The sequence below is a fragment of the Spinacia oleracea genome, chromosome 4, assembly GCF_020520425.1.
Source record: "Spinacia oleracea cultivar Varoflay chromosome 4, BTI_SOV_V1, whole genome shotgun sequence".
NCBI lineage: Eukaryota > Viridiplantae > Streptophyta > Magnoliopsida > Caryophyllales > Amaranthaceae > Spinacia > Spinacia oleracea.
Genome location: NC_079490.1, coordinates 171,165,542 through 171,189,296, shown reverse-complemented (window position 1 = coordinate 171,189,296; position 23,755 = coordinate 171,165,542).

Below are 23,755 nucleotides of genomic sequence, written 5' to 3'. Positions count from 1 at the left end.
TGCATCGATTAAAACCATAAAGTATCTAAATGATCCACATGGGGGATGTATTGGCCCACAAATATCCCCTTGTATACGTTCCAGAAAATTGATTGATTCAAAATTTATCTTAGCTGGTGATGGTCGAATTATCAACTTTCCTTGTGAGCAAGCAACACATGAAAAATTATTAGAGAGAATCTGCTGGCTCTTTAATGAATGCCCACAAGAATTTTCAATGATTTTTCGCATCATGATTGAACCGGGATGGCCTAACCGGTCATGCCAAATTATGAAGCTATCAGTAAACTTCTGGTTTACTATAGCATGAGTTTCAATAGAATTAATTCTCGTGTAGTACAAACTTGTGCAGAATGTAGGTAATTTCTCCAAGACAGTCTTTGTGCCATTAGTTATGCTCGTGATTTGAAGGAATTCATCATTTCCTTCACTAATAGTCTCAATATGATAACCATTACTTCGAATATCTTTAAAACTCAATAAATTTCTTTGAGACTTGGGAGAATATAATGCATCATTGATGACAAATTTAGTTCCCATAGGCAACAATATATTTGCTCTTCCGGAGCCTTCTATAATATTTGTACTACCCGATATAGTACTCACACTAGTTTTTCTCATCATCAATTGAGAGAAATATTTCTTATTCTTAAGTATAGTATGAGTAGTTGCACTTTCAGCAAGACATAATTCTTCATCATTTATTTCCCATTGACCTTGAGAGGTATTCATATTCATCAAGGAAATAAAAATATGTGTCACAAAACTAAACATGTCCAAAATAACCATTATAAAATAAAACACCCAAAATAATACAATATCTTAGAAAACACACAAAATATAAAGTCATAATACAATCACAAAGTTCATAACTTAAACACATAATGTCATAATTAAAATACCACAATTCTATACCAAAACCAACACAACATATTAAAAACTTAATTATTCCCTTCAGGGGAAGTAAAGAAATCTGCAACTTCTAGGTGAGTTGTATCACCAGACTCAAAATCACCTTCGCCATCTTCAAATACAAGATTGGTCTCAACATTCTTTCCTTTCTTCTTCAATGATTGTTGATAAAGATCAACAAGATGTTTTGGTGTGCGACATACACGTGACCAATAACCTTTTCCTCCACAACGATAGCACACACTAGGCACATTGTCACTTTTTCCTTTCTCACCTTTACCATCTTTGCGGTCCCACTTCCGGTGGGAATGTGAGCTCTTGTAATAACCTCCATGACCTCTACCATAGCCACCGAAACCACGTCCACGCCCACGGCCTCGCCATTGGCCACGACCATAACCACTGCTGCTGGCATGGTCTTTTTTTCTTTGATACTTTCCCATTATGGGATGTCACATTCGCTTCAGGGAATGGAGTTGAGCCAGTAGGGCGTGCTTCATGATTTTTCATTAACAGCTCATTATTTTGTTCAGCCACAAGAAGACAAGATATCAATTCAGAATATTTCTTAAAACCCTTTTCTCGATACTGTGTCTGCAGGACAACATTGTTTGCATGAAAAGTGGAGTATGCTTTTTCTAACATATCTGCATCAGTAATTTTCTCTCCACATAATTTCAATTGAGAAGTAATTTTAAACATGGATGAGTTATATTCACTCACAGATTTAAAATCTTGTAATCTTAAATGCAACCAATCATAACGAGCCTTTGGCAATATCACAGTTTTCTGGTGGTCATACCTTTCCTTTAGATTGCTCCAAAGGATTTGTGGGTCTTTAACTGCCAGATACTCATTTTTTAGTCCCTCATGGAGGTGATGGCGAAGAAATATCATAGCTTTAGCTTTATCTTGACATGTTGCTTTATTTCCTTATTTTATTGTGTCACCAAGCCCTTTACCATCTAGGTGTATTTCAGCATCTAACACCCATGACAAATAGTTTTTCCCGGTAATATCAAGGGCCACAATCTCAAGTTTTGCTAGGTTCGACATGATTCACTATACAGGATAATAATATTGATTAATTAAGACTTACATAATAAACATATTCACATCAAATCGTAATTTACATAAACATCACATACTAACATCATCAAATAGACATACTCATACACATCAAAATAGGTTTAACACATTAAATTATCATTTGTCCTGAAAATCATCAAAACCATCAATAGTATTGTAAAATATATAAGAAAAATTCATGTTTACCGCAATAAAGAAGAAGTTACCAAAATTGATATGGACAACAAAGATACTGCACTTCGATCAAAACAGTATTGCCACATGATATTGTCACATTAAACCGTAACTAACATAAATATTCAGATACTAACATCATCAATTAGACATAATTCCAAGTATTCTAATTCAATATTCATATTAATACGGTAAAACAAATAAACATAAACTTACGAAATCAACATACCGATTACTAACGGTTATTAAAACAACTTAATATGGTAAACTATCCATTCAAATCATGAGTGCAGGAGGAATGAAACGCAAAACACAAAAGCGAAATACTAGTTTACAATCATGTGGGCAGGAGGAATGAAACGCAAAATACAAAAAGCGAAATACAGTACTAGTTTACAATCATGTTGCATACTGGCATCATCACAATATAATTCAATTATAACCATGAGTATTAATTATAACATTAATGTGAACAACATGTAACTGTCAAATTGCGTCAATAAAAATCTAACAAGTTATACAGTTATAAAATAAATACCATGATCCAATAATTAAAATACATACCAGAATTTGTTGATCGATTTGCTTGATTCGTTATTCCTTTTCCATCACCAAACAAGATTAATGATTAGGGTTGATAATTTCAATTATCTTCGGTCAATTAGAGATGGTGTTGATAACGTATTATGAAAGTAGAGAGAAAGGGAGAGAGAGGAAGAGATAAACTGTCAGTTATTCTCTTATTTCATTAGGCATACATAATATATACATATACATAGTATTATATAGGGGTAAGGGTATAATGGGCATCCACCCTAATATATATTTTATAACAATAATGAATTAGTAATTGTTAATTTTGTTGTTGTGACTAATGAATTGTTAATTGGTATTTGTTAATTTCAACGCATTTAGCCCTAATTTCAATTGAATTTGCCCTAATTTTCCCTAATTTGCTGTAATTTGCCTAAATTTGGATTACCCCTAATTTTCCCTAATTTGCCCTAATTTTCCCTAATTTCCCCTAATTTTCCTTAATTTGCTGTAACTTGCTGTAATTTGCCTTAATTTGGATTAATAATGAATTTAGTTGATGATTAGCCCTATTTTAAATTAAATTGAATTTGGCTTAAACGAAATTTGAAATGTTTGGTTTTGTTGGGTTTGTTTGCAACAGGTTTAACGGTAGGATACCGGTAGAATATCCGGTTTATAAATTAATGGAACCGATTAATATTAGGTTGTATCACGGGGGTCGGTTTGTTACTAGGAATGGTAAAACTACGTACGAGAAAGGGGATAGTGACAAATATGGGATGTCATTCCATCCTAATGTTGGTGAAGTGTGCTACTTTGAGTTTGTTGGTTGGGTGAAAGGGGATTTGGGTTATGGAGAGGCTGGTCAGTTTTGGTATAGGGAGCATGGACATACCTTGTTTAGTAATAGGAAAGAGCTTAAGGATGACAACGATATTCCTGATTTTTTGTTTTCTAAGGAAAAAGATGGGTGGTACTATTTATATCTTGTGCATGAGCCACCAACACCCAAGGTCACTAGGTATGGACCAAACTTTATGGGAGTGTATACTGATTCAGAATCTGATGGGGGGTCCACATTGGGTAGCTTTATGAGTGATTCAAATGTAGGTGGGGAGTCATCACAAATGAGCTGTGCCAATAATGAGAGTGGTGAGTCATCAAACCCTAATTCCTCAAACAACAAAACACACTCCTCACAACCTCCACTCACACACTCAGCTGCATTGCCTCCCTCTCAAAAAAACACTGCTGCTCTCACTCCCCCTACACAAACAAAACCAGATTCTGTGAACAACAACCACAAAACTTCAAATCCCAGCTCACTAAACACAGTTAACAACCCAGTCAAACCCCTTGTTTCCCTTGAACCTATACTTGAGCAGGAGGAGTGTGAGGCTGATCAGGGGAAGGGGTTACAGTTCACTGGAGATCAGGGAAAGGGTCAGGAAGAGCATGGAGAGCAGAGTGAAGGAGACAGTGAGGTTGACAGTGATGTTGTGTTGAGTGAAGGTGATTATGAGGATGACAGTGATGATGATTTGTTCACTGAAAATGTGGATCTTGATGTATCTCATATAGTAGCTAGCAGTTTAGAGGGGGTTCATATTCACAGTTCTAATCTTGATGTTGGGGATGGTTTGGATGCTGGAATAAATTTGGGTGAGGATGCAGACTTGAATGATGGCAGTGAGGATGAGGTGTTGAGTGTAGATGGGAGTGAGGATGAAGAGGTAAGCTACCCTGTGTTCAACCCTAGAACAGACTTCAAGATTGGGATTAAGTTGAGTGTTGGTCTTAAATTCCCATCTAGGAAAACATTTAGGAAAGCTTTAAGGAATCATGCCATTGAGAACGGATACAATTACTATTTTTTGCACAACAAAAGTCATAGGATCACTGTTTATTGTGCTAATAAGTGTGATTGTGAGTGGAAAAATGCTAAGAGGGTAAAATGCACTTGTGATGCTAAAAGAAAGTGCAATTACAAGGTCCATTGTAGGAAGGTCAAAGGTGAGGAGACATTTCAGATTAAGAGTTTAAGGTTAAGACATGTGTGTGGGCATCAACATGACAACCCTAAGGTGAGTTTTGAGTACTTGGCTGAAAGGTACCTTGAGGATTGGAGGGATGACTCATCCACAAAGCTGGACACATTCATTAAAAGGGTAAGGAGGGAGGTACAATCTGAGGTTGGATATTACAAGTGCTATTATGCAAAGAAACTGAGCTTGAAAATGATTTATGGGGATGCTGCAGAGGAGTACAAAAGGGTTTGGGAGTATGTTGGTGCAATTAGGAAGCACATCCCAGGTAGTACAGCAGTAGTGAAGCTTGAAGGCATTGAGAACAACACTCCCATGTTTCAGAGAATGTACATTTGCCTTCAACCTTGCAAAGAAGGCTTCATGGGTGGTTGTAGGCCTATCCTAAGAGTTGATGGCTGCCATTTGAGAGGACCATATCCAGGAATCTTGCTAACTGATATTGGGAAAGATGGCAACAACAACATCTTTCCAGTAGCATGGGCTGTGGTAGAAACTGAAGATAGAGACACATGGACTTGGTTCCTTGAGCTACTTGTGAAGGATATTGAATCTGTGAAGGATGCTGTGACATGGGTGCATGAAAGAGAGGAAGAAATTGGTGATGATAATGCTGATGTTACTTACATGTCAGATAGGCAGAAGGTCTGTTCTCCCTCCTCTTTGCTCACTATTTTTCTGGATGCTTTGATTTTTGTTTTTTGTTGTTGCTAACATTGTTGTTCTTTCTGGTTTTTGGTGCTGTAATGCAGGGGTTGCTTGAATCTTTCAGGACTGTTGTTCCAAATGCATACACAAGGTACTGCTGCAGACATATATGGGCAAACTTTAAGTTGAAGTTCCCAGGGGAGGCATACAGAGAGAGCTTTTGGAAAGCTGCTAGGGCTTCTACCAAGGTCAGTGGTGGTTTTGATTTATTTATGTCAGATATAGTTAGCATAAGTGTGATGCCATAACTTGAGTGTTATGTGTTTATTTTTGGCTTTTTGTTGTTGTGATATCGGAAACGAATACGTGTCCAAATTCTTGACTCGGGAACTTTTATCGGACACGAATACGTGTCCAAGTTCTTGACTTGGGAACTTTTATCGGACACGAATATGTGTCCAAGTTCTTGACTTGGGAACTTTTATCGGACACGAATACGTGTCCAAGTTCTTGACTTGGGAACTTTTATCGGACTAGAATACGTGTCCAAGTTCTTGACTCGGGAACTTTTATCGGACACGAATAAGTTCTTGACCCAATCTGTTTTTTTTTTTTTAACAAAAATTGATTGTTCACATTGTTGTTTTCCTATTTGTTTCATTTCAGCACCATTTTGATAAACACATGGCTGATATTAAGGATTTAAATCCAGAGGCATTTGTGTATTTGAATAGTATCCCTGTCATCCATTGGTCTAGGCATGGGTTTAGTTCGAGGGCAAAATCTGAAATGTTGTTGAACAATTGTTGTGAGAGTTTCAACCATGTTCTGAAGGAAGCTAGGGAGAAACCCATACTGTCTTTGATGGAGTGGATAAGGAGGTATATGATGAAGCGGTGTTGTGCAAAGAGAGAGGGGTTGAAACAGTTTGTGGGTTTGATAATGCCATCTGTGTTAAAGATGATTGAGAGGGGACAAAAAGAGGTGAGCAAAATGAGGTTGATTCAATCTGATTTGTATGAGTTTGAGGTGGATCATGATGGGGACACCTTTTTTGTGAATCTTCAAACAAAGACGTGTGGATGTTATAGGTGGACACTCATGGGAATCCCTTGTTGGCATGCATTGGCATGTATAGAAAAAAGAAGGTTGAACTACGAAGATTTTGTGCACCCGGCATACCATGTTAAGACGTATGCTGCCACATATGCACCACACTTCTCTCCTATGCCAGGTGAGAAACAGTGGGACAAGTCACCACTGCCACAGCCACTCCCTCCACCATATAGGGTGATGCCTGGAAGGCCTTCAAAGAAAAAAGAGGAAGAAAGAGGTTGGTGAGGCAAAGGAGAACAAGGTGAAAAGGGCTAGGAAGCAAAACACTTGTGGGAATTGTGGGCAATTGGGCCACAACAGGAAGAAGTGTGGGAGACCAGCTGCACAAAGCGTTCCAAAGCAGCCTAAGGGAAGACCAAGAACAAAGACTGCACAGCACACCAACCCTGCACAGTCTGCACAGCAAGAAACAACCAACCAGTCTGCACAGCAAGCAACAACCAACCTCAACCAAGCTGCACCTAGCCAAAACAGAAGGCAATCACCTGTCCCAAGGAAAGCTGCATCCACATCAGCACAGCCAACTGGTGGGAGAAAAACAGTGGCATCAAAGGGCAAACAACCAGCCCCTGCAAAGCATCCAAGTAAGAAGAGGAAGACAACTTCAGTAAACGCTCTCCAAAGCTCACAATCATCACAAAAAAGTTGTGTTTCCTTGGCAAAAAACTAGCATTAGCATTTCCTAAACTTTTGCAATGTTTGTATAACTTAACAGTAGCATTTCATTTTAGGTCAGATTAGTTGACAATTTTTTTGTTTTGTAAAGTCAACTTTGGTCATATTTTGGAGAAAGTCAACTTTGATCATGTCTTTGCTTTGATAATTTTGGACAAATTCAGCTTTGCTATATATATGAATTGATGTGGATTACCAATCATATTTGCCTCGTGTTTTAAAAGTCTACTAAGAAACGTAGCCTCAACTCGTCTCGACCTCGATATTTGCCCGTCTCAAAGTAGACATATATATCGAGGTCAGTCAAACTCTTTTAAGTTCATGAATAAAACGGGTATATAAACCGACTTCTACTTCAAAGCTTCTTAAATTTTACATTTAAAGTCGGGTTTTTAAAACCGACTTCTACAATAAAGCTATTTAGGCATTTACATCGGGTTTATTAACACAACTAAAACAAAACATGTCGAGTTATATTCATTTTACCTCGGGTTGCAAAACCCGACTACAAAAGCATTTTTTCATATTTTATCCTCAGGTTTATATTACCTCGGGTTTATATAGCAATCATTCAAAGATTAGCAATCATTCAAAGATCAACAACTAGCAATGACCAACAATAGGGAAGAAATTCTTCATTAATCATCATTAACCATCAAAGTCATTGCACTAATACATTTCGTCCCGTAATTTCAGTGCATTCACCTAGAACTAATCTACGCAAACAACATGACATACAAAGCACTGACCACAACTGAAACAATAGCACAAAGAGAAATAAGAATGTAGACTTGTTCATTCTTAATCTTCGAACTTCCTTCTGCCTTCTTCCTCATCTTCTCGTACTTCACCTTCATCTTCTCATGCTCCTCATTCAACCTCTTCATTTCATGTTCCATGAATTCAGCTCTTCCCTTAATTATTTTCATCTCCATTGCAAGCCTCTGCTTTTCTGAAAGAAGATGATTAGTGACGTTTGTTTGCCACTCAAGAATGTCTTCATCAACCCAATCAAATGCATCACATCCCCTTTGCCCAATTTCAAAGTTGTAGAATCTGCAACTTTTAAATTTCCTCCCCGGATTCTCATGTGTCCATGATGTTCTTTGAACAACGGGATACCCACAACCACACATTTTCGCTTTTTGATGGGACATTGTCAATCTAAAACACAAATACACAACAAATTACAAAATCCCCAATTTTCGTAAGAACCCTAATTTTTTCGACCTAAAATTACAACAATTGAAGAAGATTTTGAGGGGGAAAAATAGCATACCTGAATCGTGTAGGCCTGAGTAACAATTCGTGGCAATCAATTTGAGATATCAAACACTTTCCTTCAACCTTGAAACTTCACCAACAATGGCGTTTGAAGGAGCAGAGGAGAGAGAAAAGAATTGCGACTTTTTTTTTGGTCAAAAAATTTCAGTTAAAAAAAAGTTGTTTTGGAGGGAAAACAATTAAATAAATTAAAAATAATTTTTTTTTATTTTTTTTATTAAATAGTTTGACACGTGGCGGTTACCGGTTGCCACGTGTCGAAGTCAATGCCTGAAAATCGAGTTGACTCCAAGAATCCGGCAAAAGGTCCCACTTGACTAAAAAAAGTTGTGTTTTTGGTCTCATCTCACCAATTTTGACATAAAATGTCCTTTCTCGCAAAGAAATGCTTATAAAAGGTCCTTTTTAGCAAAAAATCCAAAACTATAAAAGTGTAGATATTATACCACGTACGTACATAAAAACCAGCACACTTGTTTGTAGAAACTCGAATATGTTGCAAAATGTACTACTCGTCTCAATATCTCATCTGTAGTGATTTGAGTAGTGGACGGACATAAATATCATAGGAATTACAGAGTACATGTGATTATATACTCAAGTATAATATATGTGTAGGGTGAAGAGGTTGTCTACATCGCTGATAACCAGCGAAATAAGCACCCCATACCCACTTTAAAAAATAAAAAAAATTGGAAACATGGCCCACCTTCAAATAAATGTGTAAAAGTGTTGTGAACTTGTTATATACTGTCATTTCTAATATAAATATTGTCATTGTTGTATATATACTGTCATTGTTGTATTAAAATACTGTCACAATCACCCAAAAAAAGGAAATTATGTATACAACTGCAATGAAATATAAAAAGTAAAGAGACCATTTAAATGAATGGATAAAAGTGTTGCATATTAAATGAATGGGTAAAAGTATGTATACAAGTGTTATATAAGTTTTGTCATCGTTTGCATAAATACTGTAATTGTTGTATTAAAATACTGTTATTGTTGTACTAATTACTGTCATTTTTGCTCATATGTAGTACTTTGTTTGACTTTTCAACTCATAAGATGAAATTACCATTTTACCCCGGGTATGGAGTACTTGTGCCGCTGGTTACCAGCGATGTAGCCTCCCTCGTAGGGTGAACAACTAGCTTAATAACCAATTGTTTGTTATTTTAGTTGTGATTGATGCTGAACTTGGTATCTCCCGCAACAATAATTGGAAGGGGATTGAAACCTATACACTCAGAACTCGCATTGAATCCGGATTAGCCATATGAGTGAACTGGGTGACACACCAAAAACAAAAAACAACTAGCTTGGCTCAGAAGCAAGCAAAAAATCCAGCTTCCTCCAATTAAGTATGTAGTACTACCTCTGTTTCAAAATGATATTTACACTTTATGTACGTTTTATTATATTTCATAATGTTCTTTAGATTATGTTTCTACTATTTTTGGATATGAGAATGTATCATCTTATCTCTCGTACCAACAAATTTACATACTTCCACAGTTCCACTATTTCAATCTCACTTTATTCAATATTTTTCTTACATCCACCTACTTTTTTCACATGCACTATGTCTTATACGCAAAACAACAAATCTTTTCTAGATATATTTTTTAGGAAAATTTGTCAAAAATGACATTTTATAACCCAAATTTTGCGAGAAATAACCTTACATAAATTTTTTGCGAGAAAGGACCTAAGGGAAGTTTTTGGCACTGACTGAGCTTTTCCGGCCATGGACTTGCACGTGAGTAGCACGTGTGGCTTAAGTTGGCTAAAGACACTGATTTTCCCGAGTCTTGAATTTTCAAACTTGATTTTATTTCGATTTTTTTTTTCAACTTTAGGTTTTAATAGAATTTTGGAGGAAAATTGGGTGTGGTTAGCAAAATAAAGCCACACGTGCTTCTCACGTGCAAGTCAATGGACGGAAAAACTCAGTCAATGCCGGAAACTTACTTTTGGTTGTCTTTCGCAAAAAAAAATTACATTAAAAAAAGTTATATAAGGTCATTTCTCGCAAAAAAAGTTTACATTAAGGTGTGATTTCACAAAAAAAAAGGTTATAAAAGGTCATTTTTAGCAAATTTGTCTTTACTTTATCCATATTTTATTATACTCATCCGCATTTTCACACACTTTATTACATTTTTATTAATATTTTACAAATAGTAACCGTAAATATCATTATATATATAACGTATGACACATGATTCCAGACTCTAGCTAGAGACATTGTATTTGGACAAATTAAGTTTTATTTGAGGGCATGTAGATAATTTCCAATAAATCCATTAGGATCTTATATAATAATGAGTTCTTTACATGTTTGGGTTTGGTTTATAAGACATTCTAGGTTGAACAACGAACTAAAAGCTTTTGTCTCTTGGGAATACGAATGAACAACACTCAACCATTTAGACAACAATGACCTAATTGCTTCAAAGATTCTATATGGACATAGGAGATAACCTTTATTTAGTTTCATCCTTCATTCAATACTTTTGGCATTTATTAGTGACACGTAGATAATGTAAATACGTGGTACGGAGTATATGCGATAAAAGATGGTGACATACTTTCTAATGAATATGAGAGATTGTGGAGAACTTTAGCTAGTTTTTGTTAATAAAAAGAGGTATATGTAGTATGTGTTAAATTAATAATCGTATGTTTCCATAAATAAGGATAAACTAATTTAAATCAAATGCAAAATAAATAAAAAAGCACTTGTATATAAAAGGTTAAAAACTAATGTGTGACAAAGGATTGTGTAGCACCTTTTATGAAAAATAAGTGTACATGCAAATCAATTGAAAGAAAAGTGACGAATCACTTTATGTGATTTTAATTTCCATTTTCCTATAATTTGATTTTGATGTTGAGATTTTTTTTTTTAATTTTAATTTTTATTATAATTACACAAAGGGTAAAGGGTGTCACTTTACATTCAATCGTAAAATAAAAATACTCCCTCTGTTCTTAAATATTACTCTTGTTTTGATTTTTCAACTCGTTTCAACTCAATATTTAAACGTAAACATCTTCAAATACGTATGTCAAAAAAATATAAAAATTTGATATTGTTATACTACACATTAAGACGAACAAAACAAAATTTCACATGAATATGTTATGAAATACGTATTGGAAAAAAATTAGAAAATTCTCTTCAATTGTTAATAGTGTCAAGATTTCAAGTGGGACTAATATTCGAGAATAGAGGGAGTATACAGTCTCATATTTCTCTCCATTTTATTTGATATGAACGCATAACCTAGTTATTTTATATATTTACAATCATTAATCTAAGAAATGAATAATCCGTTACATAGAAAATGAAGAGAAATCCTACTCGAACGATGAAATGGACAAGAGTTCCTTTAAGAAAGAAATTTGGAGGATAATTAAAAAAAAAAAAAGGTGTCAATTAAGAAATATGGAGAGTATCCAAAATCGAAAATGGACAAGAGTTCCTTTTAGAAAGAACAGGGTTTAGTATACGACGACAATAGCTAGTCATGTTAGAATTGAAAATATAAGTTAGTCTTACGTACCATGTAATGTGTGTATGGTCTACATTTGTGAAAGAATTCTTCCAATTGATTCAAAGAATCTCTAAAGCAAATGATGCATGTCAAGCTCTTATTGGTTGATACCCAAAGCAAAATAGTGATTTTAGACATCACTTTTTAATTCATTTTATAATCAACTAGAAAAAAAAAAATACAATAATTATATTTATCACACCTAATAAGAAGGGTAAACTAATAGAGTTACTACCAATTGCTTGTTGGTTCAGTGGTGATTGGGGCTGAGCTTGGTAGGGAGAACCCGTGTTCGATCCCCCGCAACAACAATTGGGAGGGGACTGGAACCTAACCACCCAGAATTCGCCCCGAATCCGAATTAGCACTAAGGATGAACCGGATGCTAACACCAAAAAAATAATAGAGTTACTGATAGATTAGCAAAGTTGTATAGAACTGATGTTATGTCAAGCTATAATCTATGTATTATTGACCAGGCTCCGGAGTCTGTTTCGGACGTTTTGATGGAGGATAGACCTCCATGACCATCACTCATTGTATTATGTTGTTGAATTATTAATTTAACGTTCCTAGCTTGCATCAAAAAAAAAAAAAGTTGGGTATGAAATCATTAAATTTTTTAAGAGGAAAATTAAAATTAAAATATAAATATAAAAGTAAATAAATATTAATATAAATATAAAAGTAAATAAATATTAATTACATTAATTAATTCATACATTATTAGATTAATAGTAATATTAATTTACTTATTTTCCTTCATATAACAAATTAACAACGACCTTTCTTTTATTCTTTTTTTTTATGATTAACCGCTTCTTGTCGAAATAAGTTCACACGTATGAAGTATGCGAGTACTCCGTACTATGTTACAACTTGCTAATATGATTCATCTATAAACTCATTACTAATCAGTACTACGGAGTATTAGCCAAAATACACCAATTAAGGGTGAACCGGGTACTAACACCAAACACTACAAGAATTTGTATTTTTAACGACAACCTAATTACGACGGGTTGAAAATCCTATCGCAAAAGCCTTTTACGACGGGGCTAACAACCAAACAAAGACGGGAATAACCGTCGCAAATGTCTTTTACGACGGGTTAACGACGGGATTTTCTATTAACGACGGCCCCCTTTTATGACGGATTCGCGATATGAAATTCCGTCGTTAATCAACGATTATTGGCCTTTCCCGTCGTTAATGGTACAATTTTTTGTAGTGAAAACACACCAACTAATTCTTTAGCGATCTAATGTTGAATATTGAGGATTTGTGTAGTATAATTAATTCACAACTTTAACCCCTTTTCCAGTTATAGTTTGTATTGCGCTTTGAACTCATCCAAAAAGAAATAAAAAAAAAACAACCATTAGGGTAAAAATCTCCTAAGTGATATAGTACGTGAATGCTCTAATTATATATGGTGACTAGTATTTGATGCACACGATGCGTGTATATATAGATACATTTTAAAAATATGCGTTTATATGTAAGCAATTAATGATCCAATAGTTTATAAATGTTATTAATAATTTAAATATTAAGTATGACAGGACGGTATTATAGATATTTTATGTGGACACCAAAATACTCCCTCCGTCTCTTTTTGTTCTTTACGTTTTCTTTTTTGGGTATTTCAAAATGTTCTTTACATTTCCTTTTATATTATCACATAAATGACTTAGTATTCTATCAAAATTTGTGTCCAATTATTATTTTAACCAATTAAATTTATTGGGTCATTTAATCTCTCACACTTTTCCATTGGGACATTAAATTTTTTTCATTTTCCAATATCATAATTTTGATAAAAGTGAAAACATTATAAATAAACGTAATTTATCTTGTTTCAATAAAAGAATTGAAGAATCTCGATGCAAATTAATTAATCGTTAAAATGCGTGAAAAATAGCAAACGTAAAAAACAAAAAGAGACGGAAGGAGTACTAATTAAAGAGTTGACTTATATAATAGACGTATAACAACTGCAGCGCGTCTCCTGTGAGACTAGTCACACCATCAACTTGATGGTGTGACGAGTGCGAAACCAATAGCGTACCTCCCCTAAAACTATATAAAAAAAAGTAACAGATCTAAACTATAGAAGTAACATACCTAAACTAAAAAAGTACCTCCTCTAAAATTATATATAAAAAAAAAGTAACATGTCTAAACTATAGAAGTAACATACCTAAACTTAAAATGTACCTCCCCTAAAACTATTCTGTATAGAAAAAAGTAACATGTCTAAACTATATAAGTAACATACCTAAACTAAAAAAGTACCTTATCTAAAATTATAAAAAAAAAGTAACATGTCTAAACTATAGAAGTAATACATAAACTAAAAAGGTACCTCCCCTAAAACTTATCTGTAAAAAAAAGTAACATGTCTAAACTATAGAAGTAACATTATACCTAAACTAAAAAGGTACCTCCCCTAAAACTACACCGTATAAATAAAAGTAACGTGTCTAAACTATAGAAGTAACATACCTAAACTAAAAAAAATACGTCCTCTAAAATTATTAAAAAAAAAGTAACATGTCTAAACTATAGAAGTAACATACCTAAACTAAGAAGGTATCTCCCCTAAAACTACTCCGTATAAAAAAAGTAACATGTATAAACTATAGAAGTAACATACCTAAATTAAAAAAAGTACTTCCTCTAAAATTATATAAAAAAAAGTAACATGTCTAAACTATAGAAGTAACATACCTAAACTAATAAGGTATCTCCCCTAAAACTACTCCTTATAAAAAAAAAATAACATGTATAAACTATAGAAGTAACATACCTAAACTAAAAAAAGTACCTCCTCTAAAATTATAAAAAAAGTAACATGTGTAAACTATAGAAGTGACATACCTAAATTCGCAAGTGTAAACTGGTCTCACCATCAGTTGATGGTGAGGACAGTCTCATATAAGAATTTGGGTAACAACTGAATTGCAACTGGATACGATGTGGATTTTCTGGATCAAGACGTCACGTAAGAGCACTAGTATTAGTATCCAAACAAATAGGGATCTGTAGTACGTGATTAGTGTTAATCAAGCAGGAAAACTGTAGACTAAACCACAGTGATACTGAATTGATCAGATATTAAACAATTTAAAGACATGAAACACGTTTTGTCTAGAATTTCTTTTTGATATTGATTAGAAAAGGATAACAAAGGAGAAAAGAAAATGTAACGTAAGTCCTTATAAAAATTTGATATTATGAAAATACATACCGAAAATTCAATTTTGTATGTAAAAAATTTATAAAAAGTTGATATTCTGAAAATATATACCGAGACCAATCTAACAAGATCTTACCTGTAAAGGTTTGATGTATATAATAGTGAGAATTTACGGTTAAATGTTTCATACTTTGAACACATAATCCAAAGCGTAAAGAACTTTTAGAAACGGAGGTAGTACAAAGTAAACTAATCTATTATCTATACAAGTCACACTCGAAGGGGAAATATAAGGAAATATCTATCCCAAAGAACAACGGATAGGGATCAAATCTATAACTAGGGCTGCAAATGAGCCGAGTCGAGCCGAGTTTTACCTTGTTCGAGCCAAGTTTGATAAGGATTTTTACTGTTCGAGCTTGACTCGAGCTTTACCGAGCTATGCAATTTGTTGTTCGAGCTTTGTTCGTTAAGCTTCTTACCTTCTCGAGCTCGGCTCGAGCTCGCTCGTTTAGCTCGAGCTCGAGCTTAATAAACGAGCTTTGAAAAAAATTAACTTGCAATTTTTATTTCTATAGAGCATGCAAACAATTACCAAATTAAAGGAATATTTATAATTAGCTACTCGTTATAAGGGTCAAAGACTCAAAACAATACACTAAGAGTTCAAACTGAAGTAAAATAAACAACCAAGCAACCAATTGTCTTGCCCTTAAAACAAATCCCTGGTTTTGCTTGAGGGAGGGTAATGAATTTGAAGGTGCATTTATACTACGCATTGAAATTTGAAGGGAAGCAATAATAATGGAATGAAATTGGAAAAAAGGAGAGGCAAGAAATTCTTCATCTGAAAGTTGGGAATTGATCGATCAATCAAATCCTCAAATTGGGGTAAATTATATAATCATGGAGAAAATTGACAAAATATATGATTTGAATGAAATATTGTACGAGAATAGGGGATATTATACTATATGATTTGTTCACTTTCTTCAAATAATATATTTGTTGATATTTAAGGGTAATAACTATTAAGAAAACTTATATTTTATTTCATAATAAAATCATCTTTTCGAGCTTGAACGAGTTATAAATGGGCTCATAAATGAGCTTATAAACGAGTAATTAATGAGCTATAAACGAGTGCTCGTGAACATTAACGAGCTGAACGTGATGTTGTTCGAGCTTAGCTCGTTTACTTAGTGAGCCTAAGAATTTTGTTCAAGCTCGTTCATTACTTAATAAACGAGCTTTGGCCGAGCTTTGACCGAGCTTGTTCTCGAGTTGTTCGCGAACGTATCGGCTCATTTGCAGCCCTATCTATAACCCTAGCTAAACAAAAGGTTTTGCATGCACAAAGTGTATAATAAATTTATTGTACACCAACATAACTTTTACTCAGTTTTCTCTAACTTTTACCCAGTTTTCATTAACTTTTTATACTTACAAACAAAGTTGATAGATAAACATTTTAAAGGGTTAAATGGTTAAATGGTTAATTTCAAACATTATTAGTAATTTGAAGATTTTTTTCTTTATTAAAATGAAAAATTTGATCACTAAAAAATAGATAACTTTTACATATATAATGGTAACTTTTAATCATTTTACGTTAACTTCAACTTTGGTGTACAATATTTATCGTACACCCCATGTAAATAAGAATTTATGAACCCTAAAATCATAGCGCGGAATTCTTATATCCAAGTATTGAAATACGAAGTACTCTCTCTGTTCCGGAATACTCGCAATGTTTTGACTGGACACGTTTGTCAATTGACTATTAATATCTTTAATTATATATTAAAAAAAATGGTAAAATATTAATATTTTGACAATATATATTAAGAAGAAGCCAACAAAATATTATATGCTAACACTTATTTTCATAAACTATAAATAAAATAGGGTCAAAGTAAATAATGTGAATAGTGCAAAAAGTCAAACCGTTACGAGTATTTCAAGGCGGAAGGAGTACTCGGTAAGTGTATGAGTTAATACAGTCGTGAACATCTAATTAAAGATATTGGAGTATGAACAATTTTTGTTTAATTAAAGTAATAATGAAGTGGACTAGTATTTTTTTACAATGACAAATTGAGCAACACTCATGATCATGAGTACTCATCTAATCATCATACCAAAACACTGACCTAATTGAGCACGTCTAGCCTATTTACTTTTTCACACTACCAAATTTGTTAAATCAAGCTTCATTCATTTATGAGGATCAATCGTCTAAAAGGATTTGGGGGCCGATCTTGTTTTATAAAATAATTGGGCCATAATATTGACGAAACACATAATTATAAAATACAAATTTCATCTTAAAGCGTTGATATAAAAATATACTACGTACAATATAAGATAAATTCAGATAATATAAGTTCAGATATTCAGATAAACAATTTCATATACTCCATACATTAAGTTGTGATACTCTCACATCCTTAACGATAATAAGTTCAAAGAAGTGCAAGTTATTTCAGGATATTCATATAATTTAAAATAAGCTCAGATAATATAAGCTCAGGTACAATAAGTCGAATGTAAGAGCTCTAATGTATCATAATGCCAAGTACCAAGTAACTACTATAATAATAATAATAATAATAATAATAATAATAATAATAAATACAGTAATTTTTGTGTCATGTTGTATCCAAGCCACTACCTCCATACAATATAGATTTGGGCTTTCTAAAAATTAAACAAGGTTTGTCAAGACTCACTTTGCATCTCTTAATAAAAGACAGTCATGATATATACACACATTGTTACATCGCTATACTTAGATTATCCTCTTCTAACTAATAAAGTTCCCTCAAAAAAAAAACTAATGAAGTATTTACGTACTGGTTAAGACTGAGTACATCTGCACTATAATCCTTTATAATTTGTATGACCTTTGTGGTACGTACTACGTTCACAACGTGAATATGAATGAATCATCCTTTGACATTTTAACTCTTTCGCTTCTTCATTTGTCATCCAAGTTCCACATGTTATTAAAGGAGATTCGGTCCACTTCACCTCCATGTTTTATAAGGAAATCACAGCCGTAAATGTCCTTGGCACGATTTCGCCTCGTTGGCGGTGTAAACAAGGCATTTTCAACACTCAAGGTCGGCAACAGAAGAACCTATGTATTTGTTGGTTTTATAATCTTTGTATGGTCTCTAAAGACCTTAGTGTTTTTTTGTAAACTCTTTATTTATTGCAAAATTAGTCTATGTCACAAAAAAAAAAAAAAAAAAAAAAAAGGAAGATATGTTCACTTTTAGAAGGTGGAATGTCTAGTAATCTAGCTAGTATAAAATACTCAAACATCAACCCATCTAGTACATATACTAGAAATAATCACCATTTTATGTACAAATGTACATATACAAACACATGTATTAGTTATCACGGTCATCAATCAATTATCTCATAAAACAAACTTGCCAAGAAATAATTGTCAGAAATATCTAAGCCAACATCGTCCTCCTTGGAGAAGCTAAGGATGATGAATTGATGATGATGATAAAATTTAAGCTTAGAATAGAGAAGAATTAACATCAACATTGTCACTTCCGAGGCGAAACCTACCTCATTTAAAAAAAAAAAAAAAAATGAGACACATTATTGATTTATTGGTCATATTAAAGGCAAAATGTTAAGGTCATTTCAAGGACGAGTACGGAAAGTAAAATAATTCTTCCGTTTCAAAAAAATTGCAACACTTTTACTTTTGCCACTATTCATTTACTAAATTTGACCATAAACTTTTACTAATTTAGTAAAAGAAAATGTTATAAGTAAAGGGTTGATGGATTGATTTTATTGTATATTTTCATAATATTAAATTTTAAGATTAAAAAAAAGAAGTATATATGATTAAAGATATATATATATATATTTTGACGGGGATGATTAGAGATATTTAAGGTCAAAGCTGTGTCTTGGCAAACATGCTGATCAAAATTTTGCAATCTTTTTGAAACGAAGGAAGTATATATAATTTGGGTCTGCAACCATGCATGTGCAACTCCAAGTAGTAAGTTAGCCACCTTTGTGTTGTTATGAATCTAATCGCGGCAGATTTTTCACGTTAAATTGTTTGTTTTCGATCACGTTTTCTTGTCAATTCATGTAGCTAGCTAGCTAGCTAGTTAAGCTAGCTGGCTTTAGAACAAGAAACCAATTCAAAAGGATAACATAATCTTGTCATACGTATATTCAATTATTATAAAAACTATAGATTAACTTCATAACTTGCAGAAAAACAAATTATTTATATTATCTTACCATTACCATTACCTCCATCTCGATATCGATCTATTCATGTTTATCCCCCAATTTACCAACATTTTTAATTAGTGTCCTTCATTTCTTCAACGTGAACACAATTGGCCCTTCAGTGCACCATTGAAAGCCGCCCGCCTGCCCATCCACGTGATCAGGGAATTCAGACTAGACCACGACCCATTGAAAGCCCGCCCACCCACGTGACCCAGGGAATCCAGTGCACCATTGAAGACCCAACTCATTGAAGGCACGCCCACCCACATGGTCAAGGAATTCAGACTATACCACGACCCATTGAAGATTTGAAGGCCCGCCCACCCACGTGACCCAAGGAATTTAGTGCACCATTGAAGGCCCGCCCGCCCGCCCAATTGTGTTCTTCACCGCGAACACAATTGGCCCTTCAGTGCACCATTGAAGGCTGCCTGCCCGTCCGCCCACCCACGTAATCAGGGAATTCAGACCAGATCAGATTAAACTTTTCCGTTGTACTAGTACAGTAGTACGAGCTTATTTATAGTGAAAACAGTCGAGTCTGATAACTGGACACGTATGTATCAGCACGTACAATCCACCCCGACATTTTAGTCGTGGTGAGTTCCTAGAAAAAACAAAAGTGATTGACTAAGACGTGTTACGTATAGTTAGGATGAGTATTATTTTGTTGATGAGGCAAATTTTGAGTGGATGGCCCATACATAATAATAGTATAGCATTTGCTCTAGGAAACATATGGATGGACTTATACTTGTAGGGACGTACACGTACATGACAAGTTTGATTGTTGTTGTTTTACTGAATCTTAATTAACCATGAAGGCCAAGATGGAAGACATGATTGTGTTCAAAGACAATTTTTGTTAGTGGTTGGAGAATTATTCATGGGTTTTGTACATGGGCTCAGATCCATTATGTTCTTGCATGGATACTTTTCAAACATGGAGAGAATACACTAAACTCCAATCTAAAGTTTCCTCGAATTATTGAAAAACAAATCTAGTTGGGATTGTTATGGAAAGATGAATAATAGCGTAGTGCCGTGGGCCGATATGGGCCCACGGGCTTTGTGATTTGGTTGTCTGGGCCATACCGGGCTAAGGAACTTTTTGTGCAGGGTCTGCTGCTATCAAATCGCCTGACATTTAATTAATTTTCACACCTTAATCAGTAGTGTTAACCGGGTAGGAAAGGGTTGAGGATAATGTACTAAATGTCATGTCATCTTTTGTAAGAGTTTGTATCCGATATTACAAATTCTTATTTACAAGTGGTGTACAAAAATATTGCACACTAGAGTAAATTTTAATTAAAAAGTTTACACTTGTATATATCAAAGTTATCTATTTTTTAGTGATAAATTTTTTCATTTTAATAACAATTACTAATAAAGTATAAAGGTAACCATTTAACTCTGAGTTAAGATAAAGAATGGGGTCTCACCTTTGCAATTTTTCACCGTTAAGGACCTAAACTTTTTTTTTTCACCGTTAAGGACCCATATATAAGTATATTCCGGCCAAAATCAACTTATAAGTCTGAAAGTTTAGTCCCTATGGTTAAAAGGTTAGTCCCTATAGTTAAAAGGTTAGTCCCAAAAGAACAAATGTGAACCATATTTAGTTTTGTTCTTTAATTAAAAAATAAAAAGGGTTTAGGTTAATAGATTTTAGATAGACTAACCTTTTAATCCAGAATGTCCGTAGTTAAAAAATTGATACCCTTCTAAAATATTAAACCTCATTTTCTATCTTATATATTTGCTTTAAGAATGTTTATTGTTGTATTAGCTTAGTTCATTGGCTTAGCAGGGTTTTTGGGAACAATTAATAACGTAACATTTTGGATTTCGGTTAAACTTAAGAAGGTTCATATACAACTGTAAAATCGAACTTCAATTGGATATATTTATTTATTCAATCAAATATAAATCGAGGTTCATATACTGCTATACATTCGAACTTTAGTTAGACGCTTTTACACAAGCATTTAAGTACGATCATATACTACATGATCGGGCATAATATTAGCATCCTTCTAAAAGTCTAAACCTTATTTTCTCATTCTTTCGTATTAGCTTTAATGATGTTTAAACTTGTATTGCGTATTCTCTTAGCTCATTAGCTCAAGTAGGATTTACCCACTCATCCCAAAATATGGAACTACCTTAAAATACAATTTCACTAAACTAAATTCTTTCCCATTACAATAAATTTGGCTCAATGCAATCTAAAACTATTAAACACGATAAAACTTGCCTGTTCCAAAACAAAGGATGTCTTTCAATCAGTTACAAGGTTCATATGCTACTATATTTCTACACAATCGAACTTTAATTAGACGCTTTCACGTTTGTGTTTAAGTCTAATTTATATATACCATACAGATTATTGCAAACAACGATAACAAGACTATAATGTTATTTCTAGTGTTTATCTCTGTTCTTAATTACTTTGAACCTATATACTCCCCTAAAGTAGTGTTTATGTTCACCTTACTTCCACTTATTTCAAGAAAAATAAGTTCATTAAAGTTCAGATAAGATAAGTTCAGAAAAAATACGGGTTAACCAAGTACAATTTATAACTAAAATGAGTTTTGAATTTTTGATAAGTTCTAACAAATTTTGTTAAATTCAGTTATGTTCAGAAAAATATAAGTAAAAATAAGATAAATCGAACACACTGTAATTATTAGTTGCAACATGTAGCTTGATTTATTTTGAACGACCAAGCATGTAGCTTGTTTCTTACCAAACTTCCAAAAGCCACTCATTTTTTTTCCTTATGTACGTAATCGTAAGCTTGTAGCTATGCATTTACTCTATATTTCTTAGTAAAATCATTCAAACATATCTCAATATTTTTTTTTTTTAATTTATGCTATGGTTAAAGGTGAGTTAAAGGTGAGTTAACATGCCGGAAAGTAAAGTTGAGGTCCCAAAAGGTGAAAAAAAAAGGTGCAGATCCCAAAGGGTGAAAAACTCAAAAGGTGAGTCCCCAAACATTAGGTTAACTCATTTAACTCTTGTATATTCCCTTAAAATCACTAATAAAGTATAAAGGTAACCATTTAACTATTTAAAAGATTTATCCATCAACTTTTTTTTTCATAATATAAAAGTTAATCAAAACATATTAAAAGTTACAAAAATTTGAGTAAAAATTACAAAAAAACTGGATAAAAATTATCTTGGTGTATAATAAATTTATTGTACAGCTCTTGCGTGCTAGACCTTTTGATCCTAGCTATATACTCTACCAGAAGTATTATACTAATAAGATATAAAATTAGTTTATCCTGTATGACAACATCTATAATTTAATTAAAGAATATCAGGAAACCTAACAATAAGTTAGCCATCATAGTGAGAGAGTGATAGAAGATGTCAACTAGACTAGTTGGTAAAGTTTTAAGAGGTGGTACCCAAGACCTGATACCGAATCCCGTTACAATAACACGATTAATTTTTCCGAGAGAAGTCGGTCAAGTCAACACATCTCTTGGGGATTAATGTCTCATGTAATTATGTGTGTATTAGATCTGATCATCTATCGCCCAACCTAGCCTGGCCGGAAAAGTACCGGCTTGGGCAACCTCAAATACGCATTTTTAAACCAAAGTCAAAACTGGCCCGAAAAAGTCCGAAAACCCCGCACCAAAATTTTGGAGCTGGGCATAAGTTTTAGTGTTAAAGCCGGCCCGGCTTGGCCCGAATTTTGATCACTTTTAGTGTGTATACCCCAACTCCTTTGACACAATCAGATAGCAACAACAACAGGCTAACTTGAACTGACTGATTGTTATTCACTTATTTGTACTTTCAGTCACTATATTTCCTCACAACCAAAGAAAACATCTGGGCATATTAAAAAACAAAGCATCGTATCTAAGACAGCAGTAAATTCTTTACAGCAATTATTTCATTTCATTTCATTATAAAGTACTTGATTTTGTAGTTTTGTTCATGTATGCACAACCTTAGATCTACTGTAAGTATCAAACTAAGACTAACTGTATTCCATAGAATCCTATGCCCAACATTACAATGCTATATATATAGATCTAAGTTCCGTTTGGTTGGGGGTAAAACATTTTTCTGAAAAATAATTTTAAGCTATTTTCAATTTTACATTGTTTGGTTTGCAAAAGAGTGTAAAACCGTTTTCCCTAGGAGTACAATTGCTCTCCCACTGATGAAAACCGATTTCCCTTCGAAAT